Source organism: Hyla sarda, chromosome 2 (assembly GCF_029499605.1).
Source record: "Hyla sarda isolate aHylSar1 chromosome 2, aHylSar1.hap1, whole genome shotgun sequence".
NCBI lineage: Eukaryota > Metazoa > Chordata > Amphibia > Anura > Hylidae > Hyla > Hyla sarda.
The window spans coordinates 459839077-459863007 of NC_079190.1; the positions used below are offsets into that span (position 1 = coordinate 459839077).

General features: G+C 44.3%; 1 protein-coding gene across 4 annotated transcripts in view; it reads left to right on the top strand.

The window, feature by feature from the left end:
• The window catches only part of LOC130357063 (uncharacterized), a 732821-nt gene that overhangs the window by 97138 nt on the left and 611752 nt on the right, over positions 1-23931 (top strand). For all 4 annotated transcript variants that reach the window (XR_008889093.1, XM_056559412.1, XM_056559411.1 and 1 more), the window contains one exon: positions 18503-18556. The gene's annotated coding sequence lies outside the window, so the exon portion shown is untranslated. The remainder of the gene's footprint in view (positions 1-18502; positions 18557-23931) is intronic.

A 23931-nucleotide genomic window follows, 5' to 3' on the forward strand; every position in this document is an offset into this window, starting at 1 on the left:
GACACTAAGGACAGCACTTAAGGTGCTTCGGCCTGGAACAGAGCAGTGCTGGGCCCCCGAAAGGAGCCGGGGTGCAAACTCCACCAACCGATTAAACAGTATCTTGGCCAGAAGCTTCCTGTCCGTTTTGAGAAGAGCTATGGGCCTCCAATTCCCAACACGGACAGGATCTTTACCCTTTGAGAGAAGAATCAGGGCTGACCTCCTCATTGACCTAGGCAGAGTGCCCGAGGAGAGACACTCATTGAATACCACAGTCAAGAGGGGAGCTAAAGACTCCTTAAAGGTCTTGTAACACTCGGATGTTAAGCCATCCGGACCTGGCGACTTCTTGGGGGCAAGCCCCTCGATCGCCAGTCTCACTTCCTCTTCCCTGATTTCTTCTGCCAAAACGCCAAGAGAGGGGTCTACCCCTGGCTCAGGAATGGTTTCAGCCAGGAAAGCCGACATCTTGTCCCGATCTAGATCCTTCCTCCCCAAGAGGTGCAAGTAGAAGGATCTGATGACCTCCAGGATCCCTGATCTGGACCGATTCAGAGATCCCGTACTATCAATCAGTCCTGAGATGATTTTACTACTCACTGACATCTTGCAGTTTCTGTAAGGGTCGGGCGAGCGGTACTTCCCAAAATCCCTCTCAAAAACCAAAAATGCGTGCCTATCATACTGACACCTCATCAGCAAGGACTTCACTCTGGAGATATCCTCCCGGCTACCTCCAGTCGAGACGAGAAGCTCGAGTTTCCGCCTCAGACCCTGATACAAGCGATACCTGTTCAGGGACCTGAGGCTCGAGAGCTGGCGGAAGAACCCCGCAACACGCTTCTTGAATATCTCCCACCACTCTGACTTACTACTACAAAGGTCCAGTAAAGGTACCTGACTCTGAAGAAAATCCTCAAAGGACTGTCTTATCTCCGCTTCCTCCAGGAGGGACGAATTCAGCTTCCAATAACCTTTACCCATCCGGGGGGTCTCTGAAACATTCAAGGAAAACAAAATCATACAGTGATCGGAGAACTCCACCTCAACCACGGACACTGCGGAAGAGACGGCTTCCTCCTTTAAATAAAACTTGTCTATCCTAGACCTGCAGCTACCTCGATGATAGGTGAAACCCGCGTGGCCTGAGGGGCTCTGAATGTGGGCATCCTCTAGGCGAGCTTCCCTAACTATATTATTGAGAGCTATGCTGTCGTAAGCTAGCGGACCATTGGAACCTCTCCTATCTTGGGACCTTGTGACAGTATTGAAGTCCCCTCCAAAGATCACTTGCCGGCTAGTAAAAAGGAAGGGCTTGATCCTCATAAAGAGATCTTTGCGGCCCCACTTGGTTTGTGGGGGCGTAGATGTTAATGAGCCGGAGCTCCTGTCCCTTCATGAGGACATCTAAGATCAGGCACCTCCCCATTTCTAACTCAATAACCCGTCTGCATTCAACCGGTGCGGAAAAAAGGACCTCCACCCCACTATACGGCTCAGCCGCAAGAGACCAGTGGGAGGGCCCGCGCCTCCACTCTCTTCTGGCTTTTACCAGGGAGGCTAGATCTGACAACCTGGTCTCCTGCAGATACAAAATATCGGCTTCAACACGGCCGAGAAAATCAAAGGCTGTGAATCTAGCCGTATCCGACTTTATGCTGGCACAGTTAATAGATGCCAGCGTCAATGGGGTGAGTGCCACCATCATGGGTGATTGAGTTAGACGACCCTAACCCCTCATTTCTGTTTTTTTTTTTCACCCCCTCATCCCCAGATGAGGAGGCTTCTTTCCCTTTGGACCTTTTTTTAGACTCTGACTGGTCCATTTTTGAATCCCCATCTCCGCTTGGCTCTGGTTTGGCCCCATCCCCTGAGGAAACAGCCCCATCAGGACAGGGCCCAGTTCCCCCTGGAGGCTCCCCCACTTCAGGCACCCCATCCTCGACCCCCCCCTCCAAGGAGGGGGAGGAGATGGCATCGAGTACAGAGTACCGGTTAGACAGATCAATCAGAGGGGGGGCAGGTAAGCTTCCGCTTGGGACCTGGTCCGTAGCACGGGGGCTAGAGGGCTCCGACCTCTTCTTTCTCCCTTTATTGCCCTTCTTTTTTGGCCTCTCTTCACCCTCCTCATCCACACTTTCATAGTGGGAGGAATCGGAAAGATCGGCCTTGCTGCCTTCTTCTCTACAGATTCTCCCCATTTCCTCATCCAGCACATTCTCCCCCAGGGCCTCAGCAGTTTCAGGACTAACCTCTGGAGCAGGGCCAGAAGCTACCCCTGCCACATGGGAACTCTCCAGTTCTCTGCTCCTTCTCCGATTAGCCTCCCGCCTCAGCTTGGCGGGACTTTTCCTCCTCACTGACCCTGTTGCACCTTCACCCGCACTCGTGCCCTCCCCAGCTGAGGCAACATTACTGCTCTGCCTAGCCAAGGTGACCGTCGCAAGGGCAAAGGCGCTAGGACAACGGCTGAAAGGGTGTCCTAAGACACCACACAGATGACACCTGATCTGACTACAGGATGCGGCAAGATGACCTACCCCACCACACAGAGCACAGACCTGCACGGTACAGGCTGCGCTAAAGTGAGTGGGGCTGCCACACCTGTGACAGACCTTTGGCTGCCCCTGGTAGAAAATTTGGATTCTGTCTCTCCCAAGAAAAGCAGCTGATGGGATGTGGGCAACAGTGCTCCCCGAACGCTTCAGTTTGACGGAAAACGTCCAGGCCCCAGACCAGATCCCATGTTCGTCGTAGTTCTTTTTCGGCATGTCCGTCACATCACCATATCTGCTGAGCCAGGTCATGATATCATAGCATAAAAGTGATTCGTTACGTGTCAAAACGGTCACTTTCTTGACCAAATTCTGACGGGATATCGCCTTTACGGCAAAATCCCGCCAGCCGGGCTCGCTTTTCACCACCTCACAGTTCGACCAGAAGAGTTCCAAACCCTCTGGCCGAACGAAGCTGATGTCAAACTCGGAAGTACCGTAGGGGTGGATCAGGGCAAAGATGTCACTTGCCCTGAATTCCATCCGGAGGAGGAGCTCAACCACCTTACCCCGAGGCGGACACGCATCTTCGCCCCTCCACACTAAACGGACCACATTCCTACGGCCACTTTCCTGCCCGGATGTCGGAAGGGACCAGACCACCTCCCTGTTTTGTTCTCGGAAGGCGCCTAAGCCGTGTCTTTCTATCCAAAAAGACAGGTCAACCTCACCCCTCCCCTCTACATGAATTGATCTGTCTCCCCTACGTAGAGCCTCCAGGAGGTGCTGTTGCAAGTGACCCCCAGAGCCAGATGGAGATGGGGATCCCCCTGATCCCCCGGCAGTGACGCTGGCATAGCTTCTGGGAGAAGCAGCCACTACCGGGGGGGCAGTCGAACCAGAAACCAAACCAGGACCCTTATTCTTAACAGAGGTGTCAGCCACCAAACTTCCACTACCACTCCTCACCTGAATTTCGCTAGCACCCCTCTCTTGCACCCCATTTGCACTCCTCTCTTGCACTCCACTTGCACCCCTCTCTTGCACTCCACTTGCACCTCTCTCTTGCACTCCACTTGCACCCCTCTCTTGCACTCCACTTGCACCCCTCTCTTGCACTCCGCTTGCACCCCTCTCTTGCACTCCGCTTGCACCCCTCCCTTGCACTCCACTTGCACCCCTCTCTTGTACACCACTTGCACCCCCCTCATCCACACTGCTACCACAACTCCTCCCATGCACACTACCATAACTCCCATTCTGCACATTACCATTTTTGCTTTCACTTCCACTCTTGCCTACACTCTCCCTTTTATTACAGACTGGGCTGGCTGGGTCTTTTGTATCATGTACAAGGGTTGCCGGTTTTAGGATTGGCGCTGTAGAGTTCTTCCTTCCACTCTCCTGGGACGCAGAGACAGGCTTCGCCTCTGACATGGGTGGCCACGCCCCCCCACAAAATGCTGTGCATCTTGGCGGGAGCTGTCCCTCCAGACGCACTCCCGCCCCGTCAACGTCACCTAGGGGACCGCCCCCTGAACCAACAAGGTCCGGCGCCCGGACACCCCCCCCCCCCTCACAGGGGAGTGCCCTGCAGCGCCGAGACCTGTACCGCCCACTTCAACCGAGGGACCGCCCCCCAGACGGGTGAATCTGCCGCTATTTTCTTGCGCCTGGACACCCTCCCCCCTCACAGGAGGGTGCCCTTTTTTTTCTATAGCACCCGCAGCCATTTTGGGTGCACTACTGTATCCCCCATGCTGGCCCCGCTCCACTACAGAAACGGGGTCTGGCAGATTGGGGGACCCAGCACCCTGAGCTGACTTCTCAGCCGACCCAGGTTGCTGGAAAGAAGAAAATACAAATTTCACTCCTTGTGCCTTCTTCCTCTTCTTGCCCTTCACTTTCTTCCTCTTCCCCTTCTCTTCTGGGCCCAAATCATCACCAAAAGTGAAGTTCTCCAGACGGGTGGGGGACTCCTGCATAACAATCGCCCGCAGGAGACCCCCATCTGCCGAGCTGCTGCCATCACTGCAGTCACTGCCATCCTCATCATCCTCACTGGAGGGAGGTAAGGCCACCTGAGCCGGGTTTATGTAGTCCGCACTGAGGGTAAGTGGGGGGTCTGGGGTAACAGTGGTGGTACAAACAGAACCCGTGTCCATATCCCCCTCACTCACATCCCCCTCCTCACCTTCCTCCATCTCCTCCTCCTCGCTCTGGCAGTCATCTTGGTGACTTTCTTTTTCTGCACCTCTTGAGACCCCCTTTTTGGGGAACCTCTCCTCATTAAGAATCTTCTCACTGAAGAAGCCGGCTCCAGCCACAATGTCCGCTCTCAGCTGAACAATCTCCTCCACCTCTTTGTTTAGTGCTCTCACCTTTGCAGTGAACGCTGCTCTCTTGCCCTTGGCTGCTGTATCCGCCTGGTAAGTTGCAAATTTAATGTCTTCTCTTAGACCTCGTAGCTGTTTCCCAAGCCGTTCATATTGGGCCATCTTTGCCTGGATTCTAGATCTGAAAGTCTCCAGGGATTCCCTTGGCTCCTTTACCCCCCCATTGCTGGGGTTCTGAGGAGCTCGAGGTAAAAGCCTTCACTCCACTCCTCTGCCTGGATGTGCTTCTTTTCCCAGAGGAACTTTTGCTGGAAGCCTTGCAGCTCCCAGCTGGGGATGGGGGAGGGGGCCCCACATGGCGATGGGCCCTGGTGGATCGTCTCACCCCATCCTGGCTGCTGGCCGTCGCATTTTCCTTTGCACCCCCCGTCGGCCGGGTACGGGGAGTGCAAGATGAAGCCTCCTGGGGCTCCATAGCAGGAAAACCCTCTACCCAGGTATCTGCCACACACCTGGGGAGGGGCGGAAGAAAATCACTGCTTCACTGGAAGACTCAGGAGCTCAGCGGAACACAACCTCTCTCCAGAGCTGTACTCACTTTTCTGCTGGTGAGGTCACTGTGTACATACATTATATTACTAATCCTGTACTGATCCTGAGTTATATCCTGTATTATACTCCAGAGCTGTACTCACTATTCTGCTGGTGAGGTCACTGTGTACATACATTAAATTACTTATCCTGTCTGAGTTATATCCTGTATTATACTCCAGAGCTGAACTCACTATTCTTCTGGTGAGATCACTGTGTACATACATTACATTACTTATCCTGTACTTATCCTGAATTATATTCTGTGTTATACTCCAGAGCTGAGAAAAACCTCCAAACCCCAGTCACCAAGGTGACGGGGTAAAAAACCCTTATTGAAAATTCCCTCCCTAACTGTAAATATAAAACTTCACTTTTATTTCACTATAATTAAAAAAGTCCCCTGTAGTGAATAAAATTAGCAGGCTATTCCCTCAACTAGTGTAACTTCTCCTATCTGGAGTTCACAGTAATATGTACTTGACAGTGGCTGCAGACCACTGTCGATTGGGGAAAGTGCTGCAAAAAAATGTAATCAATCTGTCTCCCCTACATGTTTCGTGGTATGACCCACGTCCTCAGGGGTTAAGAGACAAATGGCCTCTGTACTCACTATTCTGCTGGTGAGGTCACTGTGTACATATGCTACACCAGGGGTCCTCAAACTTTTTAAACAGGGGGCCAGTTCATGGTCCCTCAGACCGTTGGAGGGCCGGAGTAAAAAATAAATAAAAAAAAACTATCAACAAATTCCTATGCACACTGCATTTATCTTATTCTGAAGTGAAGAAACAAAGCACGAATAAATACAATATTTAAAATGAAGAACAAGTAAAGTTAAATCAACAAACTTACCAGTATTTCAATGGGAACTGGGTAGTTCCCCCCACATTAGGTGCAGTATAGTTCCCCCCACATTATGTGCAGTATAGTTCTCCCCACATTAGGTGCAGTATAGTTCCCCCACATTAGGTGCAGTATAGTTCCCCCACATTAGGTGCAGTATAGTTCCCCCACATTAGGTGCAGTATAGTTCCCCCACATTAGGTGCAGTATAGTTCCCCCCACATTTGGTGCAGTATAGTTCCCCCACATTAGGTGCAGTATAGTTCCCCCACATTAGGTGCAGTATAGTTCCCCCACATTAGGTGCAGTATAGTTCCCCCCACATTAGGTGCAGTATAGTTCCCCCCACATTAGGTGCAGTATAGTTCTCCCCAAATTAGGTTGTAGTTCCCCCACATTAGGTGCAGAATAGTTCCCCACATTAGGTTGTAGTTCCCCCACATTAGGTGCAGTATAGTCCCCCCACATTAGGTGCAATATAGTCACCCCCCCCCCACATTAGGCTGGCAGTATAGTTCCCCCCCACATTAGGCTGGCAGTATGTTTCTCCACATTAGGTGCAATATAGTCCGCCACATTAGGCTGGCAGTATGTTTCCCCACATTAGGTGCAATATAGTCCCCCACATTAGGTGCAATATAGTCCCCCACATTAGGCTGGCAGTATAGTCCCCCCACATTAGGTGCAATATAGTCCCCCACATTAGGCTGGCAGTATGTTCCCCCTCATTAGATGCAATATAGTCCCCCACATTAGGCTGGCAGTATGTTCCCCCACATTAGGTGCAATATAGTCCCCCCCATTAGGCTGGCAGTATAGTTCCCCCACATTAGGTGCAATATATTCCCCCACATTAGGCTGGAAGTATAGTCCCCCACATTAGGCTGGAAGTATAGTTCCCCACATTAGGTGCAGTATAGTCCCCCCTCATTAGGTGCAATATAGTCCCCACATTAGGCTGGCAGTATGTTCCCCCACATTAGGTGCAATATAGTCCCCCCCACATTAGGCTGACAGCATAGTTCCCCCACATTAGGTGCAGTATAGTTCCCCCACATTAGGCTGGCAGTATAGTCCCCCCACATTAGGTGCAGTATAGTTCCCCCGCATTAGGCTGGCAGTATGTTCCCCCCACATTAGGTGCAATATAGTCCCCCACATCAGGTGCAATATAGTCCCCCACATTAGGCTGACAGCATAGTTCCCCCACATTAGGTGCAGTATAGTTCCCCCACATTAGGCTGGCAGTATAGTCCCCCCCACATTAGGTGCAGTATAGTTCCCCCACATTAGGCTGGCAGTATGTTCCCCCCACATTAGGTGCAATATAGTCCCCCACATTAGGTGCAATATAGTCCCCCACATTAGGCTGGCAGTATAGTCCCCCCACATTAGGTGCAGTATAGTTCCCCCACATTAGGCTGGCAGTATGTTCCCCCCACATTAGATGCAATATAGTCCCCCACATTAGGCTGGCAGTATGTTCCCCCACATTAGGTGCAATATAGTCCCCCACATTAGGCTGGCAGCATAGTTCCCCCACATTAGGTGCAATATAGTCCCCCACATTAGGCTGGCAGTATAGTCCCCCCACATTAGGTGCAATATAGTCCCCCACATTAGGCTGGCAGTATGTTCCCCCTCATTAGGTGCAATATAGTCCCCCACATTAGGCTGGCAGTATGTTCCCCCACATTAGGTGCAATATAGTCCCCCACATTAGGCTGGCAGCATAGTTCACCCACATTAGGTGCAATATAGTCCCCCACATTAAGCTGGCAGTATAGTCCCCCCACATTAGGTGCAATATAGTCCCCCACATTAGGCTGGCAGTATGTTCCCCCACATTAGGTGCAATATAGTCCCCCACATTAGGTGCAATATAGTCCCCCACATTAGGCTGGCAGTATGTTCCCCCACATTAGGTTCAATATAGTCCCCCCACATTAGGCTGGCAGTATGTTCCCCCACATTAGGTGCAATATAGTCCCCCCACATTAGGTGCAATATAGTCCCCCACATTAGGCTTGCAGTATGTTCCCCCACATTAGGTGTAGTATGTTCCCCCACATTAGGTGCAGTATGTTCCCCCAAATTACATTGGCAGTATGTCCCCCCACAGGCATACAGCCTCCAGCCATGGCTGGAGGCTGTATGCCTGTGTACTGCCCCATTTCAGTGTTCCGACCACCGCTCCGGCCATAGCAGGACCGGAGGATCGGTGGTCAGAACACCGAAGCGACGCGCCACTGGTAAACACTTACCTCCAGCGCACGTCCTTGCTTCTTCTCTGCTTCTCCGCTCCGTTGCCATGGGCGCACGCATGGGACGTCAGTGACGTCGCTGCGTGCGCCTGTTCCCGGCGGTCCCCGCGTTTTTAAAGTAAACGCGGGCCGCAGGGACTTAACAGATGCATCCTTGTGTTCCGAAAGCATCTTTCGGAACACAGGGATGTCTTGAGTCAAACCCCTGTGCTACACTGTGGGTCCGCTGTGCTGTTACAATGTGCCTGCTAACCACTGCCTGCCAGAGCTGCCACTGACGTAACAGGGAAGGTGAGAGAACCTGCAGCGAACACAGATTTGGAGGTACCACTATTAGAAGTGTATTCCTCATTGTATACTCCTATTATTGCTAATATTGGTCTCAGTATACCGGATTTGTTCAGTAACAATATGATGGCAATATGTATGGTCATAATCATCTATGTATACTCTTATTGCTAATATTGCTCTCAGTATACAGGATTTGATCAGTAACAGTATGATGGTAATATATCATATGTATGGTCATATTGCTCCTTGTATACTGGTATTATTGGTAATATTGGTCCCAGTATACAGGATTTGGTCAGTAACAGTATGATAGTAATATGTATGGTGATAATATTCCTCCTTGTATACTGATATTATTATTAATATTGGTCTCAGTATACAGGATTTGGTCAGAAACAGTATGATGGTAATATATATGGTGATAATATTCCTCCTTGTAATATTGGTCTCAGTATACATTATTTCATTGCAGAAAGATTGAGTCTGTATTTTTAACATTAATGTGCTCTATATAAGTTTATGGGGGGAAAAAAATGTATTTTTTGACATCCGTCACTTTTTTACACAGTTATAGAAAATATGCCTTTTTTTTACATACTATGTGCACAGACACTACTTTCCCATAGACATTAAGCACAATAATGTTAAAAATACAGACACAAGTTTTGTGCATTTTTGTGAATGCATTATTCACACTGAAATACACCTACACTGCTTTACTCTAGCCTAATGTTTATATAGTATACATTTTCTGTTACGTACCCAGTTGTGATTAACATATGGCCCCTCCCATTTCTCGCTCCACCTCCACATAGCCACTCCCACAATCAAAATGGGCTGCTTAATCTAAAATGCCCGGGCCTATTTTTGGTCCCAGTCCAGTCCTGGTGGTGGCCATTGTTTCTGTGATGCTTTGTCTGTGGAGTGATGCGGCCCAGTGCTTGGTCAGGCAGCAGTGGGGCTGCCTGGCCACTGGGTCAATCCCCCTGTGGGCATGGTGTCTCGGAGGCAGTGGTTGCTGCCCAGTGCTACGCCAGTGTTAGGTTAGGGTCCCACTCTGACTAGATGGCCTTGATGTGGCGAGTGGGCTTGTACTTTTTAATCAAAATGTATAGTGACAACCTGTTAGTTTTTTAATTATGCTGAGAAGCAAGTAGATCAAAATACAAATGGTGGATGTTCAGCAGTATTTCTCTATATGAGTTGTACAGTTTCATAGAAACTCTCTAGTGTTCTTCAATACAATTATCATCCAGTAGAAGGCAAGATATTTAGGCTAAGTTTCCACTTGTTTTTTTTCTGGTAGTTTTTGGAAATCCGCCACTGCAGTTTTTGAGCCAAAGTCCGAATTTAATCCATAAGGGAGGAGAAGTATAAGTCCTTCCTTTATATGTCCTATTCCCTTTGAATACACTTCTGATTTTAGCCTTACAGTTACATCAAAATCATATGTGGTTGCTGATGGGGAACTCTACTCAAAACTGTCCTTGCTCCTCATTATCCATCTTTAGCAAAAATACAATGGCCCAGAAATCTGCCGATGAATGAGCTTGTTCATTGGCTGATAACTTCTTTTAAATGGTCCTGAGTTTTCACAGGGACACGCCAAAAGTTTTGATTGGTCGGGTTCTTAACATTCAGACCCCGAAACCTCTAGAACGAGTGGGGAGGAGCACACAGCTGATCACTAGTGTTGCTCGCGAATATTCGCAATGCAAATTTTATTCGCGAATATCGCATATTCGCGAATTTGCGAATATAGCACTATATATTCGTAATTACAAATATTCCTTTTTATTTCTTTTTTTTTCCACTGTACACAATACAGTGATCATTCCTCTCTGTTTCCAGCTTGCGTGGTATAAAGAAGGCTCTAATACTACATTTTTGCATATGCGATTTTTCACTTATGCAAATTTTTGTATTTGCTAATTTTTGCATACGCAAATTTTTCGCATATACGAAAATAGAACGCAAATATTACAAATATGCAAATTTTGCGAATATATGGCGAATATTCATCCATATATTCGCAAAATATCGCAAATTCGAATATGGCCTATGCCGCTCAACACTACTGATCACTGCTTCTCCCCTTTGTCCGTGCATGTGTCTAGAGATCAGTCCATAGAGTTACATTATAAGACTGCCTTGGTCATATGGCACAGAGCAGGGAGAAAACGCGCTTAGCACAGCCTTCTCTTAGCTCATTTTAGAAATAGGTTGGGGCCTGTTTGTAATAAGGGATGCGTAGCTGACAATAATAAAGGCCCACACCAACCATCCGAAGATCATTCGTGTGGAGCTGCCTGCATGAAAATCAAGGCATGCAATAGGCTCCTTAAACGAACACAGATCTATTTGATCAGTGATCACATTAGACCCGTGTAGTACGACCCTTATAGAAGGGGTTGTCCAGATGTCACCACTGCTTTAAGGCACTATATATTATTCTCATGTGCACCATCTTTGTGTTGTGTATATAAATCTATGAGTCTTCAGCTGTGGAGAACTGACATTGTCACTGATGACCCATTACTACGATAACTTTGGACTCATGAAGAGCATTCCCTTTATGTATTGGACATAGAAAAGAGCATTTCACAGCATTGCGGTGCACAAAATAATTTTGAAGAAATATAATGAAATCATTGGTTTTGACTGAGCATTTAGGACAATTTTTACCACATTAAATATTATTTTTTAGTTATTTTAGGCAACTCATAAAGCCAATCAAAGTCTCTGCATATTAAAGGAGCTTTATCACAAAAAGCTGTGATGGCATATGAATGAAATGCATCCAAAATGTCAGTCTGCCACAAACTGAGACCCTTTAGGGTCCTAGGAAAGTGGCCACACAATCTCCATTGAAGTAAATAGGGGAGAAAAAACAGCTGTTTGATTTATAGGTCCCTTCCATATTTTATTGTTGAGGTATAGCTAGCTAATGCCACCAAAGTATTTTGTGGGACAACCCCCCAAATTAATAAGGGTGTATTCACATGTGTCATATTTCATGTGAAACATTTGCGGCATAAACATATGATAACAAGCAGTTTTCTGGATAGAAATACACGTGCAGTTGTTGAATCTTACCTTCCCAAACTGCTTAGCTGGTCATAAAAAGTGCATTACCCAGCAGGGGCCGACTATGAGCACAGTACAGAGCACCTACTAAGTGAATTGGAAATACGTATTTTAAACAAATTTAGCTAAACCAATTTTCCTTGTTTTTGAATTAATGAATGTTTCTTGTACAAATACTGTTAAAGTCAATTGTGATCCGAATACTAAATTTGCACATATTAACTGCTCATTTTATTGGTACTTATTTCTTTACGAGAAACAAATTTATTGTCGCTACAGAAAAAAAGCCCTTTTTTTTGTCAGTTTTAACATTTCAGTTTTTAAGTATCTGATAATACAAAACATAATACAAAAAATCTAAATGGGTTGAATGATAAGGATGGGTTCTTGCTAATAAATGTCTAATTTCTGTATCAATCTAGGATCACACTATGTTTTGTCTGTACATTTGATATTTATATATTTAAATATATCATCATTAGCCAAAACTATGATAAATATGTTGCTTTCGTTGATATGTGTTGGTATACTTTAAACTGTACAGAATAGTTCCATCGAGGACTGCACGGACATTTGCCCCCCCCGTTGATGGCAATGTAGTTTGTGGGTTACCCACTATGTTCAATGGCCATCCGAGATGCGATGTCTCATGGTCACTAACAATAATCAACACCAAAAAATAGACCATGTAAGACGAAAGTTTCGTCTTACATGGTATATTTTTTGGTGTTGGCAATGTAGTCTGTGTGGAATTCTGCCAAAAGAATGAACTTGTCCATTTTTTCAACAGAGTCTGGAATTAGAATTTTGGAAATTCAGCAGTGTGCACCATGCAGCAGAATACCAATAAAGAAAATAGGAGGCTTCTGCGCCAGAATTTCTCCACTCTGAACCCAGTTCCATAGTTCTAGGACATATGTTTTGCCCAGTGTATTAGCCAAATGATGTGTAAAAAGTTTTTCCACATACAAACTAATGTTTACTTTGAATGGATGCAGTGTAAAACTACATTTTTCGTGCACAGTTAGATAATATATGCGTCTGAATCTGGGGAAGGGGGGGTTCATTCATTTGTAAGGAAGCACCGGGTATGCCCAAGTACAGCACTCGGCTATCTTCGGCACTCCTATACAAATGACTGGAGGGCATGCTGTCTACAGCACAGTCTCAAGGAGTGACACGCCGCCTTTACCATAAGAACTGTGAATTTATGGAACAATCTACCCCAGGAACTGGTCACAGAAAAAAACATTGACAGATTCAAAACAGGGTTAGATAGATTTCTAGAACAATATAACTTTAATACATATGAAGAAACATAGCATCCCCTCACATAACCCTTCCCTTCACCTCCTTGGTTGAAACTGATGGACATATGTCTTTTTTCAACCGTACTAACTATGTTACTATGTAACTGGCAGTGGAATTGGAGGATGCAATTCAGCAGCTTATTGGTGCTTGAGATCATGCTGGGAGTTCCTGCTGGGAGAGGGGGAGAGAGAGGAGAAGCCTCATTGAGTCTGGACCCAGAGATGTTCACATGGCTGCTTCAGAGACTAACCTCTGCTATATACTGCTAAAATAGGGACATGATAAATATTATATATCTACTATTTTTCTAAAGGGTGCAGTTGTAGTGTTACAACCCTTTTTAACTTGGCAGTCATATAGACGCGAGAAGATTGATGCATATCATCTTCTAAATCTCAAGATAATTCCAAATTCACAGATAAATGTCAGTCTAAGAAATTAGTTTCAGTCCGACAGATTTTTCTAAATCTCACTAAGACCAATTTATATTTTACCACCATGAATTCATGAGGAACAATCTTACACAACTCTTTGTGGTAGTTCTGATCTAATGGATGTAAACATCTCAATTAGAAAAATTAATTTCATTTATCAAGTTAATGGTGAACAGATTTCAAGTCAATTTGAGCCCTGAAGACAATATGATTTATTCTAAAAGATCACTTGTATAATTATAGTAGTTATATTGTACCCGACAAAAGTCCTACTCAGCAGATGTCAATGTCTTAAGTTGCAACAGTGTTAACTTGTAGCTTAAAGTATTTGATTGTTGATTGTGCGAAAGAGCTCATTTCCAGTAATAGGGGCTTTATCTCAGGACCACCGATTCAGGAGAGTTAACACCATGTACACTTGTGTGTAGGGTTTAGTACAGGTGAACAAGCTGTCAGATTCCCCTTAAAGTCCCAAAGTAGGCTGCCAGGGTCTCATTGCTAATGCTGGACATCACTGATCAGGCTGATGTCCGGCATTAACCCTTTAGATGTCACAATCAAAGTTTATTGCGGTGACAAAAATATAATAATCCATGTCCTGGTCCTTTAAAGTAGCTGATCGGGACTACCCTGACAAAATTACATGGTCTCGATTACCTTGGATGACAGGCTTAATTTAGATGACAGGTCGCTTACCCTGTCTTCTCCTGTTTGATAGGTGCTTCAACTGTGCAGGCAGCCTCATCAGCCTGTAGTAATGGCAATTGATCAATGCTGAGCTATGGCATAGCATTGTTCAGTATAAGCCCCTTCTATAATAAATCACCATCCTTTCCCCATTTTTCAAATAAAATAATGTAAAGAAAATTAAACATAAAGATATTTGGCATTGCCGCATGTGGAAATGTCTGAACTATTAAAATATAATGTTATTGAAACCGCAGGGTGAATTGCGTTAGAGTAGCTCCCACCATCCTTTTTTTCCCCCTCTCTGTCCCTGCCTATTTCCCATCTATCACTAACCCCCTCACTGCCTTTAATTTCTTTTAACTACATTAAAAATGCTTTTTTTTGTCTGCCTGGTAGTGTGCTCACTACCAGGCAGACTTCCCCAGCAGGCACGACGTCACTGATGCCTGCTGGGGCCGACACTTCCGCCCTTAGTTCATCTACACAGGGTGCCTCCAGCTGTTCCACCACTACAACTCCAAGCTTGCCCAGACATCTATTGGCTGTCAAGGCATGCTGGGATTTGTAGTGGGGAAAAAACTGTAGGCACCCTGTGTTAAAAACAATACCTTTCCATGGCCGGGGCGCAACACAAAACCCGCCCAGCCAGTCACCTCCCCCCCTGAACCCCGCTACCCGACCCCCGCCGCGCAACCCGCTCCCCCCCAAAGAAGACATACCAGGACAGTGCAGCGACAGTACAAAAAAAAGTAAGTGCAGGACAACAGCAATGGAATGCCGGGAGGCGGGGTCGGCGTGCGAGGCCAGGGAGCAGGGGAGCCAATGCGTGCTTCTCTGATTGACAGGCAGGGAGCGAGCGCAGCCTAAATGAATTCAGACTAGGGAGACCCCTAGTGGCCGGTTTTCAAACATAAATTTCACCTTTATAATAAAATAAAATGTAATGAAAATATATTAGAGATATGTTGTAGCACATAAGTACTACAAGATATCAAAAATAAAAGTTGGTGACAGTGCCCATTTAAGTAAAACAAAAAAAATAACAATACAGAATTGTTGATTTTTGGTCACCTCATACACCAGACAAAAAGTTTACAAAAGCTCCCATCAAAACCAAAATGGTACTAAAAACTACTACTATATCTTCTTAAAAAAGACATACAGAATAAAAAAAATTTCCCAGATTTATTAAATAGCCCAAAACCCTAATTGTCTGGTTTTTCCCACAGCAACCAGTCACACCTCAGCTTCCACATCTTAACGAGCTCTTGTAAAGTGAAATGTAAAGGGGTACTCCGGTGAAAACCTTTTTTCTTTTAAATCAACTGGCTCCGGAAAGTTAAACAGATTTGTAAATTACTTCTATTAAAAAATCTTAATCCTTCCTGTACTTGTTAGCTGCTGAATACTACAGAGGAAATTCTTTTCTTTTTGGAATGCTCTCTGATGACATCACAAGCACATTGCTCTCTGCTGATGTTATTATAATAATAATAAGTCTTTATTTATTTGTTGTTGTCCTTAGTGGGATTTGAACCCAAGGCCCAAGGCAGTGCTAACCACTAAGCCACCATGCTGCCCTTAGCATACATCTGCTATGCACGGTTGCTAAAATGGACAGAGATGTCAGCAGAGAGCACTGTGCTCGTGATATCATCAGTGTTCCAAAAAGAAAGGAATTTCCTCTGTAGCATTCAGCAGCTAATAAGTACTGGAAGGATTAAGATTTTTTAATAGAAGTAATTTACAAATATGTTTAACTTTCTGGCACCAGTTGATTTAAAAGAAAAAAGGTTTTCACCGGACTACCCCTTTAAGCTGTGGTTGGTTCATTAGGAAAAAACAAAGCCCCAACATTTGCAAAATGTTTTTTTTTTTTTTCGTTTTGACTTAGTATTTGTGGGAAAATGAGTAACTTCATTACAACAAACAGTTGGTTCCGCAAAAAAACAAAAAACAAAAAAAAATGTCATATGGGTCTGTAGAGAAAAAAAATTTGGAAATGTTAAGATGGAGATAAAAGTAAAAATATGCAAAAATTTAAAATCGCTACGTCTTTAAGGGGTTAAAAACTGATACCAACTATGTAGTGAGCTAAAGCCAGTGGTTTCCAGATTTGCCGGAAGTCCCATGCAAGTCTAAAAGACTTTTAACAATTCTGTTGGTGGCCATTTCAAAAGTGTATCCTGCCACCACAATAACATTGGGGTTGCTATTAATAGAAATTCATTTTAAAGGAGGTTTCTAGGCTAAACTTATTGACTCTCTATTCTCAGCATAGGTCATCAGTATCAGATTATTTAACATTGCCACCAAAAGCTGTCCAAAAACTTCACACTGCGGGTCAGGTAATTACCAGATGCAGCGTTGTCCCGCCTTATCTTGTGATAGGCTAAGCGTCAGTGTGATGTAAAGGGCCTAGGCACCAGGAATAAGGCCGGGCCCATTAAATAACATTGCTGCTCAGCCTATCATCACTGTGGACGGCGATTAGCTGAAATCCAGGAAGAAGACCGGGGCCGGAGGTGGGGAGACCGATATGGGGGTCACCGGGGAGTGGCGGAAGGTGTGATCTCCATCCAGTTGCATTTGACGTGCTCCATTATACATCTTTAGAGCTCATCTAGAGCAAGTAGACTGAGATCACAGCGAGCCAGGAGGTAAAGGATTGAGATCCTGACTGATCAAAACTTTTTGGCAAATGTTTTTGCCAAAAGTTTTTTTTAAAATGAATGGTCTAAAATCATTATTTTCATTTTCATTTTGGGATGGGTACCATGATTATAATACTTTTACATAATACTTTTACATAATATTTTTATTAATATTATTATTGTTGATGTATTTGTTCTTATTATTATAATACAGTAATAGTTATTTTCATTGTTATTAGTAAAAAAAAATTATTGTTGTTGTTATAATTTTTTTTATAATATTGTTGTCATATCATCCTGTTATTTTACAAACTAACCCAAAAAAATATCTATCTCTCTCAGTCTCTGTCTCTCTTTCTCTCTCTCTCTCTCTCTCTCTCTCTCTCTCTCTCTCTCTCTCTCTCTCTCTCTCTCTCTCTCTCTCTCTCTCTCTCTCTATATATATATATACAGCAACAGTATATATATATATATATATATATATACTGTCTATATATATATATATATATATAATGCCTATATATATATATATATATATATATATATATAATGCCTTACAATTCAAACTTAAAGGGGTACTCCACTCCTAGACATCTTATCCCCTATCCAAAGACTATGGGAGGGGGCGTGATCGCCGTCACGAGCAGGCGCAGCCGTGACGTCACAAGCCTCCGGCGCTGAACCCAACGCTCTAAACGAACACCTGGTGCAGCACGGAGATCGTAAGGGTCCCCAGCAGTGGGACCACTGCAATCAGACATCTTATCCCCTATCCTTTGGATAGGGGATAAGAAGTCTAGTTGCAGAGAACCCCTTTAACAGGATTTGTCAGCATTTTTTAACCCTATAAAATACACACAGGATCCTTTAGATGGTCCATTCTCTGGTCCCAGAGGGGCCCTTTTGTGGTTTACATGATGGTTGCTCAGGGACTCTGATTTCCCCCGATTGCTACTTCTATTTTTGTTTCTAACCTTTGATTATAATTTATTCACAATCTACTGTGCTTGTTGTGCATTTCGATGTTTATATATAACGTTAATTATAATAGTTTTTTTCCCTAAGAAATTGCCGTTTCAAGGTAATCGGTGCCGCAAAATCTTTCCTGCTGTCAATGTAAATTATGTTTGAAGGTGACCATGTTGGAGAGGTGTTTAACTTCACCAGTTATGTGTAACTTTTTTAGCCACTCACGTAATGTATAAGCATCCCTATTTATTATGTCATTGGTTAATAGCTGCGCATGGCAACTAGTTACTCAGGACTCAGTCAAGCATAATTTAGAATGGCAGCATAATGGATTTAATTCATTTCCATAGACAATAAATGTCATCAAGTTATTTTGCAGCTTAACAACTGGTTAGTAATGTAGGTGATAGTGTTGTTTTTTTTTTTTTTTTTTTTTTGTAATGTTCCGGGTTATTAGTTCATGGTTAAATGGAAAAATGCAAAGATCTGTAATCCAGCGAGTGAATAGTAAAACATACTGGAACATTTATTTTACATTTCCTTCCCTTACAGACGCTGTGCTCTTCAGATAATATTTTTCAAAGGAAAAGGCAATTACTGATAGAGGTAAGTTCACATTTAGTGGAAAAAAAAAAAACAGTTCCCAGCGTAACAATTGAACAGTGTCAAGGAAAAAAGCATTTACTTTCTAAAAGTAATTCTTGGATTTCTGCGTAAATAGCTAAACCTTTTATAAAATAGCTTAGCATTCTTATGGTTGACTTAAGATTTTAACCTTCTTGCTATGCAGACAGTATACATTTCCGAGGAATATTATAGAATATGAATAGTAGCCGACTCACCATTCATAATAGCCCATTAACCTGTGCAGATCTGTAATATGGTGCTCATAGACTGTATGACCCCAATTTTCAGAAAATGTATTTAAATAGGACTGTCTGACTTACCAATATATGATTATTACAAATTGTACTGGTTTCTGCATGTTTTTGTACGATTCACCCATGACAGGAAGTTGTGTAGTCTCCTCATTGTCAGTGTGGTGTTGTCTCAGCAGCTCCTGACTCCTTCCTCTTTTTCAAGAAAATACATCATCCACTGATGTCTAAGGAGATGTGGCTGGATTTTGTCTAGCACTTTCCTCTGAGTGATGTCCTCACCTGTGACCAGCCCCCACAGCTATAGTGCCATCTCCCTGTCATATACACATATATTTTTAAAGGGACATTTAAGCAGAATGACTTGTGTTTACAACATGCAATCTTGTTCTTAACAATATCACAGGCAAAGGAGCAGACAGGCAATGAATCGCAGAAGCTGCAATCTCAAATAGTATGCTGTAAAAAGGAAAGGTTCTTCAACAGCCCTAAGTGGGGGAACTACCAGTAGGGCTATGGGAGAAAAGTAGGTTGGGAGGGAGTACTGTGATAAAGAGCTGAAGGAAAGCAATGCATTCTGGGAATTGTAACATAGTTCATAAGGTTGAAAATAGACCAGAGTCCATCAAGTTCAACCTATAACCCTAATGAGTCCCTACTGAGTTGATCCAGAGGAAGGCAAAAACCCCTCATACTAGAGGAAATAAATTCCTTCCCGACTCCAAATATGGCAATCAGAATAAATCCCTGGATCAACGTTCTGTCCCTATAAATATAGTATCCATAATCTGTAATGTTACTATTCTCCAAAAATGCTTCCAGACCCCTTTTAAATTCTTTTACCGAGTTCACCATGACCACCTCCTCAGGCAGAGAATTCCATAGTCTCACTGCTTTTATAGTAAAGAACCCCGTCTGTGCTGGTGTAGAAACCTTCTTTCCTCTAGATGTAGAGGATGCCCCCTTGTTATAGATACAGTCCTGGGTATAAATAGATCATGGGAGAGATCTCTGTACTGCCCCTGATATATTTATACATAGTTATTAGGTCTCCCCTAAGCCTTCTTTTCTCTAAACTAAATAACCCTAATTCTGATAATCTTTCTGGGTACTGTAGTCCTCCCATTCCCCATATTACCCTGGTTGCCCGTCTTTGAACCCTCTCCAGTTCCACTATATCTTTCTTGTACACTGGTGCCCAGTACTGTATACAGTATTCTATGTGTGGTCTGACTAGTGATTTGTACAGCGGTAGAATTATTTCCTTGTCGTGGGCATCTATGCCCCTGTTGATGCACCCCATGATTTTATTTTCCTTGGCAGCAGCTGCCCGACACTGGTCACTACAGCTAAATTTACTGTTAACTAAGACACCCAAGTCCTTTTCCATGTCAGTCGTCCCAATTGTTCTCCCATTTAATTTAATCCCAGCCTGGATTTTCCTCCCCATGTGCATAACCTTACATTTATCAGTGTTGAACCTCATCTGCCACTTCTCAGCCCAAACCTACAACCTATTCTGATCCATTTGTAACAGTGCACTGTCCTCTATAGTGTCTACCAATTTACAGAGTTTAGTATCATCTGCAAAGATTGCTACTTTACTATTCAACCCCTCTACAAGGTCATTTATAAATATATTAAATAGAACAGGACCCAAGACTGACCCCTCTGGTACGCCACTAGTAACAGTCACCCAATCAGAATAAGTGCCATTAATAACCACCCTCTGTTTCCTATCACTGCGCCAGTTACTTACCTGCGTTGGACACTATATAAAATACTTTCGAAAGGATAAACACGCTGTATATTATTCATGTTGATTCAATGCATTATTTTTACTAATTAAATATATAAATACCTCTATATTTTAAACAGCAGTGTAAATTCTCCTAAAAAGATGCATATATATCTGAAAAGAACACTGCAAAAGAAGTTGGATTTTATGCAGAATATTGCAACATCTATGTGCAGCATTATATTGTATATTTAATTATGTGTGGCTGTACCATGCAAACTATTGAAAATATATAACCCAATAATATAAGTAAAACAAAATATGCCTATTTTGCATGGTGCAGTGACAAATTTAAAGAACTCAGCTGCTCAGCATTTGGAACAAACAGCCGTCACGCTATGATGTCACAAGCTCCCGGGGCTGGCTCCATGCAAGTGATGTGGATTGGGATTTAAAGGACATCTGCAGCGTTACAAACATTTATCCCCTATCCTCAAGATAGGGGATAAGTGTTTGATCGCGCGGGGTCCGAACGCTGGGGCCCCCGGCGATCTCCTGTACGGGGTTGCGGCTCTCCCGTGCAGGGGGCGTGCCAGCCGCAGCATGACTTTGCGGCCGACACGCCTCCTCCTTACATCTCTATGGGAGAAGCGGGGAGGCAGCATTCATGCCTCCCCGCATCCCCCATAGAACTGTATGGGGACGGGGAGGAGACGGGGCATCACCGTCGACCTCTAGGTCGACGCTACGTGCCTTAGCGCTCACCATGAGCACTTATGGCGGCGCCCCGTTAGGGAGATCGGGGGGGGGGTCCACGATCTAGCACTACCACTCCACCCCCCTTGTCTGCCCCTTTATTATATCCTCCATGGATTCTAATTCTTCTAATGCCATTTTTTCTTTTTGTGACAGATTATGTTTAAGCGGGCCAAATTGTTAACAAGTACCATAAGATCTTGCTCTACTATGTTCTGAAATTGGTCCAAAATAGGTGTGTGGAATGTGACAGGATACAAAGTTGGGTTTGGTGTATGAAACACTGGACTGACTGGGTTTCTGGTATCACCCAATTCCTTAAATTCAGACAAGTTGGCCTGCTCCTGAAAGGATAAACATGCCACCAAGTCTGAATCTCTATTTATTTCTATTTTGTTTAATTCACTTAAAGGAAGACTGGAAACATTACATGAATTACCGTATGCTCATCATATGTATTTGAGTTATGAATATCATATAAATACATTTCATTAGATTCCATTTGTACATTTGGATCCTCCCCAGTGTCTCTGTGTGTATCAAAGTCCCAACTATCATTAGATGGATCGATTTTATTCTGCTTACAGAACCCTCCTCTAGAATCAGCGCTTAATGTCTGTGGCAGTCTGCTGCAGACAGTCATCACTGTCCTATCTACTGCAGCAAAGTGTCAGAAATTCTCTGCTGGGTTCTGCCACAAGATAAATATTTTTTATCTTCCAGTGGAATCTAATTTTACTGAGGAGCAGTATCCCATTGAACTTATTGAACATCTTCTAGCGGAATCCATGCTAGCAGAAATTCCATTGTGTGAACACGTCTTAAGGCATATCATGGAGGCACCAAATGGCAGCATTAGATGCTCCTGTGTCTCTGTAATAAAGAACCAGTGCTGCCAAACAGGGTCCGTATGCACAGCTTTTGTGTGTTCAAGGACCTCAAAGTAGTATGCACTTTTCCTTTGCTACTTTGGACTGCCTTTATAACTCAGTTTCAGAAATGAAAAATTTCTAGACTCTCAATATATAAATATTTAATGGATTGTATATTTTTTTTATATAGCCAATGTTTACTTTACTTTATAAAAACTATTCTATAACAAGCAGTAAGCATAATAAACAATGTTGATGAGTGCAGTGCATGTTTTGCCAGTAGGGGGCAGAAAAGTAATCACATAAAAAAAAGGATCACTTGTAATGTTTGGTCTGCTTTTCTAAGCCCTCTTTAGATTTCAATGAGTCAATGCCATTACCATGCAAAAATTCCCCAATAAATTATCAGAGAATTGCTTATTGTAATGGGTCACTGCAGGTGGTGGATCCTCTGGGCCTGTGTGGATGATGACGTGAGGCGTGCCAGGGAGCGGAGTCTAAGGTGCCCTGGTTTTCACCAGAGCCTGCCGCAAAGCGGGATGGTCTTGCTGCGGCAGGCGGCACCCAGGTCTCTACGCCTGGCACGACTCGTCCACAGGCGGAAGATAAGGGAGGTAAGTGAGGGGCTGGGATTCGCATGCGGGGCGCAATCCCAGCCCTACCGGCAGCAGGGACATGAGAAAAGAGCATTCACGGCCGGCGTGTCCGGCCAGAACGCAGGCGTTACAGTACCCCCCATCCCCTTTGGTCTCCCCCCTCTTCTTTGGAATTCAGAGAGTTCCCCACTACATGAGACCAGGGGATTTCTGAAATGGGCAAAGGCTGTAAGGAACTTGCAGGCTTCTGTTGTGGAGTCTTCCATCTTTTAAAGTGTTCAACTGGCAAGGAAGAATGTCCCCAATTCAAGACTTTACGTCTGAATTTCACAGGCACAGAAGATATCACAGGAGGAACAAGACTTTGTGATATTGTTCCCAACAAGTGATTTTTCCATATTTCGAGTCAAGTTGTGGAGAATGACGTTAAAGCCAAGGAAGACCAAGAAGGAGCTCCGAAGTACAATGTGGTAGCACATAGAACTCTTCTCTCTCGCTTTTTCCTTATGCATATACTTGCATGACGAGGGGTTCCGTGCGAAATTGCGCCTTACAGTTCAGATTTTGTGCATTTACAGAAGAGATGTAGAAGGGCTTGGCAAGACGAGACACTGGAAGACTGTGTTTATGGACTTGGGCGGCACCAATGGAGTCACAAGCGGAAACGGAGTCCAGAAGAGCAGAAGCTATGAAAGACGTCTTGGCAGAGGAAAATACTTGAACCAGGGTGGTCGAGCGAGGAGTGGTAATATTAACATCTAGGGAAGCCACTGTAACTTGTCCAAGTTGAGAGCATTCTCCTGGAACCTGGAGGACGTATAAAACAGTATTTTGAGAAAGTGCTCTGGACTGGCACGATAAAGAGACAAATTCTCATTGCATCAACAGGATTTTTCCTGCTGCGTTAAGTGAAAATAGTCCACTTCTATAGCCTCTTCGGCAAGAGGCAAAGTAGAGAGTGGGGTGGATTTTGGAACACTGGGGCCAGTCGAGGTAAACGCCGTGTTTGGGCAGGTTCTTTATCCAAAGGAAGCTCCTCCTGCCTCTCGGCAAAATGCACATCAATTCGAGTGGCTAAATGGATAAGTTCGCTTAGGTTAGCCGGAGAATCTCGTGCAGTGAGAGCATCCTTGATTCCAGA